The sequence below is a fragment of the Pristiophorus japonicus genome, chromosome 13, assembly GCF_044704955.1.
Source record: "Pristiophorus japonicus isolate sPriJap1 chromosome 13, sPriJap1.hap1, whole genome shotgun sequence".
Classification (NCBI taxonomy): Eukaryota; Metazoa; Chordata; class Chondrichthyes; family Pristiophoridae; genus Pristiophorus; species Pristiophorus japonicus.
This window is the reverse complement of record NC_091989.1, coordinates 176,321,878-176,334,278: the sequence shown is the minus strand read 5'-3', so window position 1 is coordinate 176,334,278 and position 12,401 is coordinate 176,321,878. Positions and strand designations below refer to the sequence as shown.

The 12,401-nt window shown below is 44.8% G+C and overlaps 1 protein-coding gene and 1 pseudogene across 1 annotated transcript in view; both read right to left on the bottom strand.

Annotated features, from left to right (window-relative positions):
- Positions 1 to 12,401, bottom strand: part of wwox (WW domain containing oxidoreductase) — a 1,164,136-nt gene that overhangs the window by 12,826 nt on the left and 1,138,909 nt on the right. The gene's annotated exons all lie outside the window — the stretch shown is intronic.
- Positions 542 to 720, bottom strand: LOC139279064 (U2 spliceosomal RNA; annotated as a pseudogene).

The window sequence follows — 12,401 nt, the reverse complement described above, 5'->3', positions numbered from 1 at the left end:
TTCAATTCACTTGATCCCAATGAATACCAGACCAGTTGCTGCATGTGGCAGCCAAGTTCTGTTGTTTTCAAAGTACTAGAAGCTGGCTTGAACTAGAATTTCCTGCAAGGCTTCCCAATCACGGAAAGGAATCATCACCCACTTCAAAGCTCAGAGTGTATCAAATGTCTGAGTCACCCACCATTGTGTTAAGAAACAGTGTACTAAAACATCACGCCATGGGTTTGATTTAAGAGAAGACTTCTACAAGTCTATGAGATAACTGTGTGAATTGCCTGTGGGAATTGTTTTAGGCTATATGCAAACAAGGCATGTTAATGGTTGGGGTAGAGATCCCACGTCAGAAGATGTCTACCTGAAGAGATAGCGTGTGTTTTTATTCAGATGCTGATGGCTCTACTGTGCATTTGCAGCATTTTCTGGTTTTGCTTATTTTTGAAACACAATTTTTTTTTTTCTCTGCCAATTCTTGTCGATCAACTCTAGCGCCAAAGATAACTTTGTGCAATTTACGCTTGATCTTAGCCAAAAGGCCGAGAGGCGAAGCTGCACCGTTCCTGGATACACTGCAATACCAGGTCGGTGCATGGAGTGGACGGGGCAAGCCCCTGTTCCAGCTCCCTGTCCAAAAAACAATTTAATATCAGGTCCCCATAGGGGATATTAAACTGATAAGAACAGATACCACACTTGATCTTAGCCAAAAGGCCGAGAAGCGTTTTGATTACCTTTCCCAACCTTTCCCCATAACACCCTCTCTTAAGTGTCAGCTGTGGCTCAGTGGGTAGCACACTCGCCTCTGGGTCAGAAGGTTGTGGGTTCATGTCCCACTCCAGGGACTTGAGCACATAAATCTAGGTTGATATTCCAGTGCAGTGCTGAGGGTGTGCTGCGCTATCGGAGGAGCTGTCTTTCGGATGAGACGTTAAAACCGAGCCTGTCTGCTCGCTCAGTTGGATGTGAAAGATCCCATGACACTATTTCGAAGAGGAGCAATATTTATCCCTCAATCAATATAACAGAACAGATTATCTGGTCATGATCACATTGCTGTTTGTGGGAGCTTGCTGGCTGCCGCGTTTCCCACATTACAACAGTGACTGCACTCCAAAAGTGGCTGGAAAGCACTTTGGGACGTCTGGTGGCCGTGAAAGGTGCTATATAAATGCAAGTCTTTCTTTCTTTTCTCCCCCTGAAACGGAGAAGGCACGAGGTCTTTGGACACAGCCTGGAACCCACACCTTTCCACATTCGGCAAGAGAAGGCACATTTAGTGAGGCCTCTCCCGAAGATTCTCCCTGTTTCTGAGAAGAGGAGCGCAGCAAGCGTGAGTGCTCTCCTTGTGGCTGTTGAGCCAGGAGAGGTGGAAGGAAGCTTGGCAGCTCATCCAGCTGGGCTCAAGTTAAAATGGCGAGCTATTCAAACCCGGGTCGCAACTGTGGGAGTCCACTGCTCCACCAGTAAGACTCCGCATGTTGCCTTGGATTCCCTACGCTCACACTACAGTCCGATATTATTCGTTACGGCAGTGTACTTTTGAAGATAGCTCTGCTAAAGCCTAATATTGATTAATCTCTTATAATCTTTCATCAAAATCCCACATGGCTATGAAAGAGTGTTGACTAGACAATTAGAGAGCTAGTTGTACAAATGGAAATATCAGCGAGCACCATCTGGTTCAAACCTGTATATACTGTAGCTTTAATGCCCGTAATGGGTTAATAGATTTTTTGGGGCCTTTAGAGGCTGTTGTACATAATTTGCAATCAGCTTGTTTTGACACCAGAGATTGTGACTCCTGCTGCCTGGAACCCCTCCCCCATGTGCCTGTGATGTGCGTGGGATGGGTTCACAATGCTCCACTATCTACTCTTTTCAAAGAGGGAAGCGAAAATCTTCTTTTGAATTCAGTTGACAGTAATTCAGTTTATTCTGTACTCTATGCCCGGTACAGTTAGAAAAAAAAAAATCAGATTCCAGAACCTGTGCATCCCATTGCAACAGGAATTTTACAATAGAATATCGACTACATTAATAATAATTAGAATACATAAATAGTATTGCAAAATTCCCTCAGTTAAGACACTGCGTTATTATTCCTGAAACTCGTTTTCTATTGATCTATTTGTATTTACTATTATTGTAGTTTATGGTCCGTATTATGGGCGAGGAGCTGATGCTGGAAGGGAAATGATATAATGGGGTTTTACATGTTCCAATATATTGACCCAAGGGGATACCTCGGCTGTCCTGCACTGAAAACAATGGCAAAGTGATTCTTCATACACTTCTGGTATCCTGGTGGTGTGAAGATATCGCTAACTGCCGTAAGAATTTGTTCTGGCCAAGGTGGTTGCAACTACACTCATCAAAACAAGCCAACTGATTTTTTTTTAAACTGTTTAAATTTCATAATATGCAAAAATCACTCTTATTTATTTATTTTTTTAAGCAGAAAGAGGGAGAAAGGAAGAGAGAGAGTCAAAAATTGATCGCATTTATTAAATGTTGCGCCTTTGATTCGAAGAGTTGAAAGTACAGCCATTCAGTTTAAATTCCTACAGCACGACCCCTGGGTCAGACCCAGGGAACAACACCCCAATGGCAGTGACCTCCCCCACAGGGTGCAACCAAGAGGTTAATGGATGGGTATTTCACAAAAGAAAAGTTTGTGATGTTTACTCGGACTTCCAGGAATGCAACAAATAATAACATGTACCACAAAAAAAGAAAGAATGTATTCTGCAATAAAATAGGTAATATAAACTAAGACAAATCGAGACGGAGTAGTCTTAGGTTGATGCCATCCTTGCTTTAACAAAAGAGAGAGAGGAGGACAAAAAAGCCAAGTACTTTCTGGTGTTAAGTCGTTGGGTCCTTGGTAGAAAAAACAACAAAAAAAAAACTAGTATAGATGGAGCTCTGTAAACAATGGTTTTCAGGTTCTGAAACACAAGCCTCATTAATATTTCATAGGTACATAGAGTCTCATTTATACTATTTCCATAATTAATGACGCTAGCTTAGGCACCACCTTTAGAAGGAGAGAGAGAGAGAGAGAGCGCTCTGTAGTTACCGTTCCATTGGCTGATGGTTACTTGTGAAAGAGTAGCAGATTATTATATTGTATATCATTCACCAGCACCTTGCTGCCAAGTCTTGTAGGGAACCCATAGTCTGTCTAGTCGCTTTAGCGAAGAAGAAAAGAAAGGTGCAGGATACCCGATATTGCTGCCCTCCGTGTTAGTGACCATTTAAAGAAACAAAAATTAAAACTGTAATTGATGCAAATAGTCATTAAATAAGGTAGAAAGAGCAAGAGAAAGAAAAAAAACATTATTCAAGAAAATGTTGCCTATTCATTATGCTACACCTTAGCATAGACAATTTAAAAGAGGTATGTCAGAAAAGTTACAAACTTAAAACAAATCATGCAAATATTAACTTTATATGCATGTGATAAATATTCTACTACTGTACCATGAATTTTAGACTCATAATTAAAGCTGCCTTTTTCCTCTCCCAAGTAGGATGTAAATAACATGTAGATCTCTGCCATGTCCGCATATGTAAATAGAATGTAAATAGAAAGAGCTATGCATGCTGATCTAATAGCAGATTTCAGGTACTTTTATAATCGCAATCCTCATATGGCATGTACTTCGAAAAAAAATTTAACAAAAAAAAAGGGAAAAATAAATTATTAAAAAGGATGTTTGTTAATAACAGAATCACACTGGAAATGATGGGGGGGTTGGTGGGGGCGGAATAAAACACAACACTTTTGTTACTGTACAACCATGTCGCTGTCATTTTTCCATGCAGTCTGTCCCCACAGAATAATGTCTATGGTCTGTATTTTAAAAAAAAGGAGAGCGACAGACATTGGGAAAGATGTAAAATAGAGGCTCACACTTGGGAGGATGTCGAGGAGCTCATTATGGTACAGACAATGTCACGGAGTGAAATAAGGAATCAATGGATTGAATGGGAACTTTTATAGGAATGTTAACTTTTTTGAAATTGAAACACTGAAAATGACAAAAAAAGACATTACATTCGCAATAGATGGAGTGATTAATTTTTATCTGTGCTGAAAAGATTTTGAATTTAATAAATAAATCTGATGACCCCACAAGACCGTGCTGATTCATTTGTTTTAAAAAATATATTTTAAATAAGAAAAATGATGCTTTTGTTTGTGTGCATTTACCAGAATGCAGTGCGGCTGTGAGGGGAAGCAGATCCTTTCTCCGTTTCACACTCAGGGGGACAGCTTCATGCACTTCCAGGTCAGGTCAGATGCCAAGCAGTGCAGCTCTACACTGACATGCTCCAGCACCTACGCCTATACATGGAAGCACTACACAGGCAGTTAACCCATCAGACTGTAATGTATTTGCTTCATGGGTTCTTTGCTTAAGAATTCATGGCAATACATTGCTATTAAGAACTAGTTGGTTTATTAGCAAAGTTTATTAACAATCACACTACACATTACCATTTCATCCACCAGGCTCACAACTGCACACCTCATTGTGGATCCCCTGAACACAACTAGCTGGGGTTTTATTGAGTCTTGTGAACATCACATGACTGGCAACATCACACCACTCCCAACTCAACAGCTCTACAACTACTTTGTTTGTCTACAAATCTCTGAGCATACTGACAGGTGCACACAATACACTGGCATTAGTTTTTTGGTGTAAATATGAATGGACACACATCACGTCCTTAACCTCCTCAGTACCACCATTTTCCTGACAGAAAAAAAAAGGTTGGAAGCTTGCTTCAGCCCTTCCTGATGTTACTTGTAGGCAGCCAACGGGATGCGTGCGAGAGTGGCTGTGGTATCTGTCCCTCTGATTATTCATCCCAGTAGGGCTACTCCACACCGCTCCCTGTGTCGGGACATTTGACATGCTGTATGTCCGTGGCACAATGCATTGAAGCTCTGATCCATTGCGCCACTTTGCCACCCTGGCAGCATCAATCTTTTAGTCAGGTAACACCTCCTAAAAATTAGGCAACAAAGTTGATCACCCTCTGTTCATCAAGAGCATTTTAATTAGTTGTTATGGATTGGGCTGGTGCCGTGTGTTCGACTCTGACCTTCCACATCCGGCCCTGGGCTCATATCCAGCTCAAGGACTGCTGGGATGAAAGCCTCTTCTATCTGATAAGGGTACAGTAATGTAGTGGTTATGGTACTGGACTGGTAACTCCGAGGTTATAGGATCACACTCCATCATAGCTAGATATGAAATTGATTTTCAATATATCTATTAATTTTGGGGGTTGGTACCAGGGAAAATAATGACCATGAAAACTGGTTCACGAATGTCCTTCAGGGAAGCGGGCCTACTAACCTGGCCTGGCCTGGCCTGGCCTGGCCTGGCTTACATGTTACTCCAGTCCCACATTATGCAGCTGACTCCGAAACGCCCTCAGTGCAATTAGAGATGGGCAATAAATGCTGCCTTGCCAACATCAACAATTTAGAATCATACATCACAGAAAGAGGCCATTCAGCCCATCGTGGCTGCACCAGCTCTTTGAAAGAGCTAGCCAATGAATCCCGCTCTTTTCCCACAGCCCTGAAAAAAATTCCTTTTCAAGTATATATCCAATTCCCTTTTGAAGGTTACAATTGAATCACCCTTTCAGGCAGTGCATTCCAGATCACACCAACTTACTGTGCAAGAAAAGGTCTCCTCATCTCTCCTCTGGCCCTTTTGCCAATGACCTTAACTCTGTGTCCTCTGGTTACCGACCCTCCTGCCACTGGAAACAGTTTCTTCTTGTCGACTCTTATCAAAACCCTTCATAATTTTGAACACCTCTATCAAACCTCCCCTTAACCTTCTCTGCTCGAAGGAGAACAATCCCAACACAACCATCCCAACAAGCAACATCTCAAGAACAAATATATTTTTTTAAATATGCTTGACATTCTTCCAGCTTACTTCTCTTTTGTTACTTTAGCCTTAACAGCTGCGAAGAGCTGTCCTTTCGTAGTTGGTCTGCTTTTCACTGGCATTCTAGGCTTCATAAAGAACAAAAGGATCTGTGGCCAAGATCTGCGCCCACATGGCAATATCTGGCAGAATCAACCTGGGTTTGAGACATGAGACTCCCAAAGCAAGTGCTCTACTCGGAGCTTCCTCACGGCAAACGAGCCAAAGATGGGCAGCGGAAACGCTACAAGGACACCCCAAAGTGCGACATCCCTACTGACACCTGGGAGTCCCTGGCCCAAAACCGTCCTAAGTGGAGGAAGTGCATCCGGGAGGGCGCTGACCGCCTCGAGTCTCATCGCCGAGAGCATGCAGAAATCAAGCGCAGACAGTGGAAAGAGCGCGCGGCAAACCAGTCCCACCCACCCCTTTCCTCAACGACTATCTGTCCCACCTGTGACAGAGTCTGTGGCTCTCGTATTGGACTGTTCAGCTACCAAAGTACTCACTTCAGGAGTGGAAGCAAGTCTTCCTCGATTCCGAGGGATTGCCTATGATAATGATGCTGCCTGCCAAGGGTCTCAATTTTGCACGAGGATTTCTGAAGTCACTAAATATTTCCCCCAAATTAGGTGAAGTATAAAAGACAATTTATTGATGACATTTACATGAAGCTCGTACACAGGATAGGTTCGCGAACAATTCACATCAGAAGACTCGATCCACCAGTGGGCAATTTTGCATAGTAGCAATGTCTTTGTGTGTGCAGGGCTGATGCCATCAATCGCCTTGCACAACAGCTTGATTCTCACATCCCTCTGCATTATCCAATTAAAGGTAAATTTAAAGGCAGTTTCACACAGTTGAGACGTTACCCTCTGGAACTTCAGTGAGACGGACCATGATTTTACAGAGGAATCTTAAAAGGCACAGGTCATGGGAAGGGGCAAGGTAATACTGTAACGGTTAAGCACTTTCTGGAGGAGTGGGAAGAAGGGAAGATGTTGTGTTAAAATGCACATTTGCAGCATTCCTCTGATTTCTCTTCCACCACTGGGATAAGACGGCCTCCTCTTCAACGCATCCATTGCACACTCACTGATGTCAACGAGATCAGCCTGTTCCGAGACCAGTTAAGGGTCACCTGAACCCCCTCCCCATCTCCTCGGCATTTTCCTTTGTTTAAAGAGTGAGCCATCCTGGGATTTTACCATGCACCTCCTAGTGGTCAGCCATAGAATGGTTCCTTTTTTTTTTACAGAAGCCGAGGAAATGGTTGCTTCCCAGCCCCCCTCGACTGGGGAACAGTGTGCGGCACAGGGGAGATAAATTATAAAGAACTTAATGAATCAATCGGAAATAGACTGGGCAGAAAAGCAAAGAAAAAAGAAAATTGCCTTCACAACCTGTCGATCAGTTGTGGCCTTCCCTGCTGGTAATGGCAGTGCCGTTGTCCCTATACTTCCGCTATTCGCATAATTAACCACTCATTTGTATGAATTAATTCCACAGGGATTGCGGATATTAAAGAATCAGCACAAATGTGTTAAAAATAGCAACGGTGGAGGACTCTCCAACGGAAGAGGGCCTGCGCAGAGATACAAAGGAAGTGACTCCTGAAAATGAGGTGCTCACTTTGCATGTTATGTCTGAATGGGTCAATCCCATCAGAGTGCGGAATGGTCTTTGGCAGCTTTCTCAACATGCCTGATGTTATTATACACAGCCACAAAGGATTTCCAAAAGGCTGAAGTGCAATTAAGAGAAAACACTTCCAATCACAGAGCACTTTCTTCATTGCCCATACTCATTGAGCACAAGCCAAGGGGCTTTCAAAGGGTTAACTGAATCTCCTCCCCCCACCCCCACTGAAATTTAAACTGGGGCATCGGTTTGAGAGGGAGAGTAAAGCGTTTAAAATCTCTGACTGAGTAGGTTGTATCTTCAAAATACCGAAGAACTTCAGGGCTGTTGCGTGTCTCCATTTTAAGCCAATTCTAATTTTATCTATGTTTTTTAAAAAAAATCAATTTTTTAATCCTAATTTCTTGGCTCTCTCTCTCACCTGGAGGTACTGAAAGTTGCTGGGGTACAGTTCCACCGCAGCTGTCAATCAAATGGAGTCACCCGAGGCGGTGAAGGGTGGCGGAATATTTGACTATGGAGGGCATCACAGTTGAAGCTCAATCCTACCCTCAGCCAATGCCCACACTTGCGCACATTACTGGATAGCAATCAGCAACACAGTAATCATGGCTGCTTTTCTCCCTCCCACCGAGACCCATTGTAGCATTTCTATTGCTTGCTATGGCCCGAAATCAGTTCATTCAGCACAAACTGGAATCAAACCTTCCGATTTCTGGACTTTATGGTTCGGTACCATGTCAGGCGATGCATTTTCCTACTCGGCCATCGGGGGAGCTCTTTTTTTTTTAAAGCGGAAGCCCCATGCAACTTTCTCCCTTGAGATGATGCGACCAAGATCAGGGAGTGCACTGTATAAAGAAATCCCAGGAAGAAGCCACATCCCATCAATTGTGCCAACGCACACCGATACTTTAGGGCACCCTGCGACCTAGCCGGCAGCATTTATTAGCCTATCGTAAACCTGGCCAACTCTGGCTAGACGTAACCCCGGAGGTTTCATCGCGTGACCTGCCACCTCCAAATCCTCGCCCAGTCAAAGAGCCTTTCCACCCCCCACCTCCAATATTTCTACAACAAATACATAAAAATGTGCAAAAAAAATTAGAAAAAAAATCACACCAATTCAGTGTCCAAGAGATTAATCTTCAATCCCGGAAGGTTGCCGTTGCCAATCCTAGGCATTCTGCATCAGGACAGGCTGAATCTGTGCTCTCAAGGACTGCACAATCTCACTGGGTGGGAGGGATTTCAGTGTCGGAATGTCTTGCAAAATTGATTTTGTTTCCTGTGCAAATCTGACTGCCTGCCTCTGTGTGTGTGAGCTGGATGGTATGTAGAAGTATTTTGCCCTGTGGGCTAAGATGCAAGTCAGTGCCAGTGCATAGGCTGGGATCCCCGTCTTAGCAATGTTTGGGGGGAGGGGGTGTGGGGGGAGGCGGGAGGGTGAAACTGAGCAGCAGGAAGGCTCTTGCCCATCTCTGGACAGCCATCTGTGCAGGAACTCTGGTAGGGCCCTGGGTGTATGTTGACTGGGGATCTGCAGTGTGCCATGAAGCACGGGGGAAGCAAAAATATCAAAAGAATGTAAATCTAATAGCTTCCAACGGCAATTATTATAATGTACTAGAGAGGAATGCACAGAACAATTTTTTTTTTTAGGTTCGCAGTGCAAGACCAAGTAAATCTCAAACCTTCCTCCGATGTTGAAATCCAATTCAGTAAAGAATGGGTTAAGCAGTCCCCAAAGCAGAATCAACTGATAGTCACAGATAGAATGTTTGCCGAGTTAATGTCAGCATGAGCAGCAAATGCAGGAATACTAGCAAATGAGTAGAGAGCACGGACAACCGAATAAGGTTGCAGCCAGCTTAGGGATAGGACGGTGTGTGATTACCCGTGTTCGAATCACATGGATCTCTCCGAGCCCCTGAAGCTACAAGGCTGTGATTGAAAAAACATCCGTGGATACTCTCATAATGAGTGGCGTCTGCAATCCTGCTCCTCACAACGATGCGAGGCCATTTATTTAAGAACATAAGAAGTAGGAGCAGGAGTAGGCCGTTTGACCCTTCGTGCCTGCTCCGCCATTCAATAAGATCATGGCTGAATTTCGACCTCAACTCTACCGTCCCGCACTATCCTCATATCCCTTGGTCCCTTAATACCCAAACATCTATCAATCTCGTTCTTGAATGTACTCAACGACTGAGCATCCACAGCTCTCTGAGATAGAGAATGCCAAAGATTAACAATCCTTTGAGTAAAGAAATTTCTCCTCATCTCAGTCCTAAATGGCTGACCTTTATTCTGAGACTATGCCCTAGTTCTCGAGTCCCCAGCCTGGGGAAACAGCCTCCCAGCAAGCTACCCTGTCAAGTCCTTTAAGAATTTTATATGTTTCAATGAGATCACCTCTCATTCTTCTAAACTCGAGGGAATATAGGCCTAGTCTCCTTATATCTGTCCTCATAGGACAATCCCCCCCCCCCCCATCCCAGGAATCAGTCTGGTGAATCTTTGCTCCAAGGCAAGTATATCCTACTTTAGGTAAGGAGACCAAAACTGTACATGGTACTCCAGGTATAGTTATAGAACATTCTGAGACCAAGCAGAATGGACTCCCTTGATCTAATGGGTGAATAAACCACCTTGGGAAGCGCTAAGCTATATAGATCCAAGAAGGAAACTTCAACCTATGCTTTGAGCTCTGTCAGGGCACTATAATGAGTTTCAGTGCCCCTGACTTTGGAGAGCAGGTGGGGTGGGGTGGGGTGATGCTAGTCAGGATCCATTAGTCAATGCTGGAAAAAGCGCATGTTCGGATCTCGGTGTTGAAACAGCATTAAACTCAGAAGTGATGCCCTCCATAGTCAAATAGCCTACTGACCTACATTGTCCAGCTTCACAAAAGGAAGAATGCCCCTGTGATATTGGGAGGGCAGGTGACACCGGTGGAATCTCATCCCAGCTCTATAAGAAGGAAAAAGGGGAAATGTGGGGAAGAAGGAGGGAAATCGAAGCAGAACTGCAGGGATAAATTTTGAAGAAGAGCACGGGGAGTTATCCTCGGTGTCTTGGCCAATATTTATCCCTCAATCAACATAACAAAAACAGTTTATCTAGTCATTATCACATTGCTGTGTGTGGGAGCTTGCTGAGCGCAAATTGGCGTTTCTCACATTACAACAGTGATTACACTTCAAAAGTACCTCATTGGATGTAAAGCGCTTTGAGACGTCCGGTGGACGTGAAAGCCGCTATATAAATGCAATTCTTTCTTTTTTAAATAGAATGCCAATTGAGAGCTGCGTGGTGTTGCAAAAGCCAACTTACTTTATTTCAAGTGATTCACAAAATCAGACACTTTAAGCAGCAACCACCAGTAACAGCACGGTGATACAGCACAGTAACTAGGGTTAAGAGATCATGGTGCAGAAATCCAGGTTTCTTCTTCCCCAGGGCTTCGACTAAAAATAGAAGACAAGATGCGCACTTACCTTTTGGTCAAACACCCACCAGAGATCCCGGTCCTGAGGCCTCCTCTTCTTGCGCAACAGAGCGCGTTCACATTGGGACGTCCGCAGGAGTCACATGGGCCTGGACACCCAATCACGTTAAAATATTTTATCTCATTCATAGTAATAGGAGCTTCGTAAGTCCGAAACTCCTATTACTCATCATCAAAGACAGTCCCTCGGAATCGAGGAAGACTTGCTTCCACTCTTAGAATAAGTCCTTAGGTGGCTGAACAGTCCAATGTGAGACCCACAGTCCCTGTCACAGGTGGGACAGACAGTCGTTGAGGGTAAGAGAGGGTGGGACAGGTTTGCTGCATGTTCCTTCCGCAGCCTGCACTTGTCTTCCCCATGCAGTCACCGACGAGTCTCGAGGCGCTCAGCGCCCTCCTGGATCCTACATCTCCACCCAGGGTGGTCTTCGGCAGGGACTAACAGGAATCGGTGGGAATGCTGCATTTTACCGGGGAGGCTTTGAGGGTGTCCTTGTAACGTTTCCTCTGTCCAGCTTTGGCTCGTTTGCCATGAAGGAGTCCCGAGTAGTGCGCTTGTTTTGGGAGTCTCGTGTCTGGCATGCGGACGACGTGGCCCGCCCAGCGGAGCTGATCAAGTATGGTCAGTGCTTCAATGCTGGGGATGTTGGCCTGGTTGAGGACGCTAATGTTGGTGCGTCTGTTCTGCCAGGGAATTTGTAGGATCTTGCGGAGACATCGTTGGTGGTATTTCTCCAGCAACTTGAGGTGTCTACTATACATGGTCCATGACTCTGAGCCATACAGGAGGGCGGGTATTACTACAGCCCTGTAGACAATGAGCTTGATGGTAAATTTGAGGGCCTCGTCTTCGAACACTCTTTTCCTCAGCCGGCCGAAGGCTGCACTGGCGCACTGGAGAGGGTGTTGAATCTCCTCATCAATGTCTGCTTTTGTTGATAAGAGGCTCCCGAGGTATGGGAAATGGTCCACGTTGTCCAGGGCCACGCCGTGGATCTTGATGACTGGGGGGTCAGTGCTCTGCGGCGAGGACAGGCTGGTGGATGACCTTTTTCTTACGGATGTTTAGCGTAAGGCCCATGCTTTCGTACGCCTCGGTAAATACGTCAACAATGTCCTGGAGTTCAGCCTCTGAGTGTGCGCAGACGCAGGCGTCGCCTGCGTACCGTAGCTCGACGACAGAGGTTGGGGTGGTCTTGGACCTGACCCGGAGACGGCGAAGGTTGAACAGCTTCCCACTGGATCTATAGTTTAGTTCCACTCCAGCGGGGAGCTTGTTGACTGTG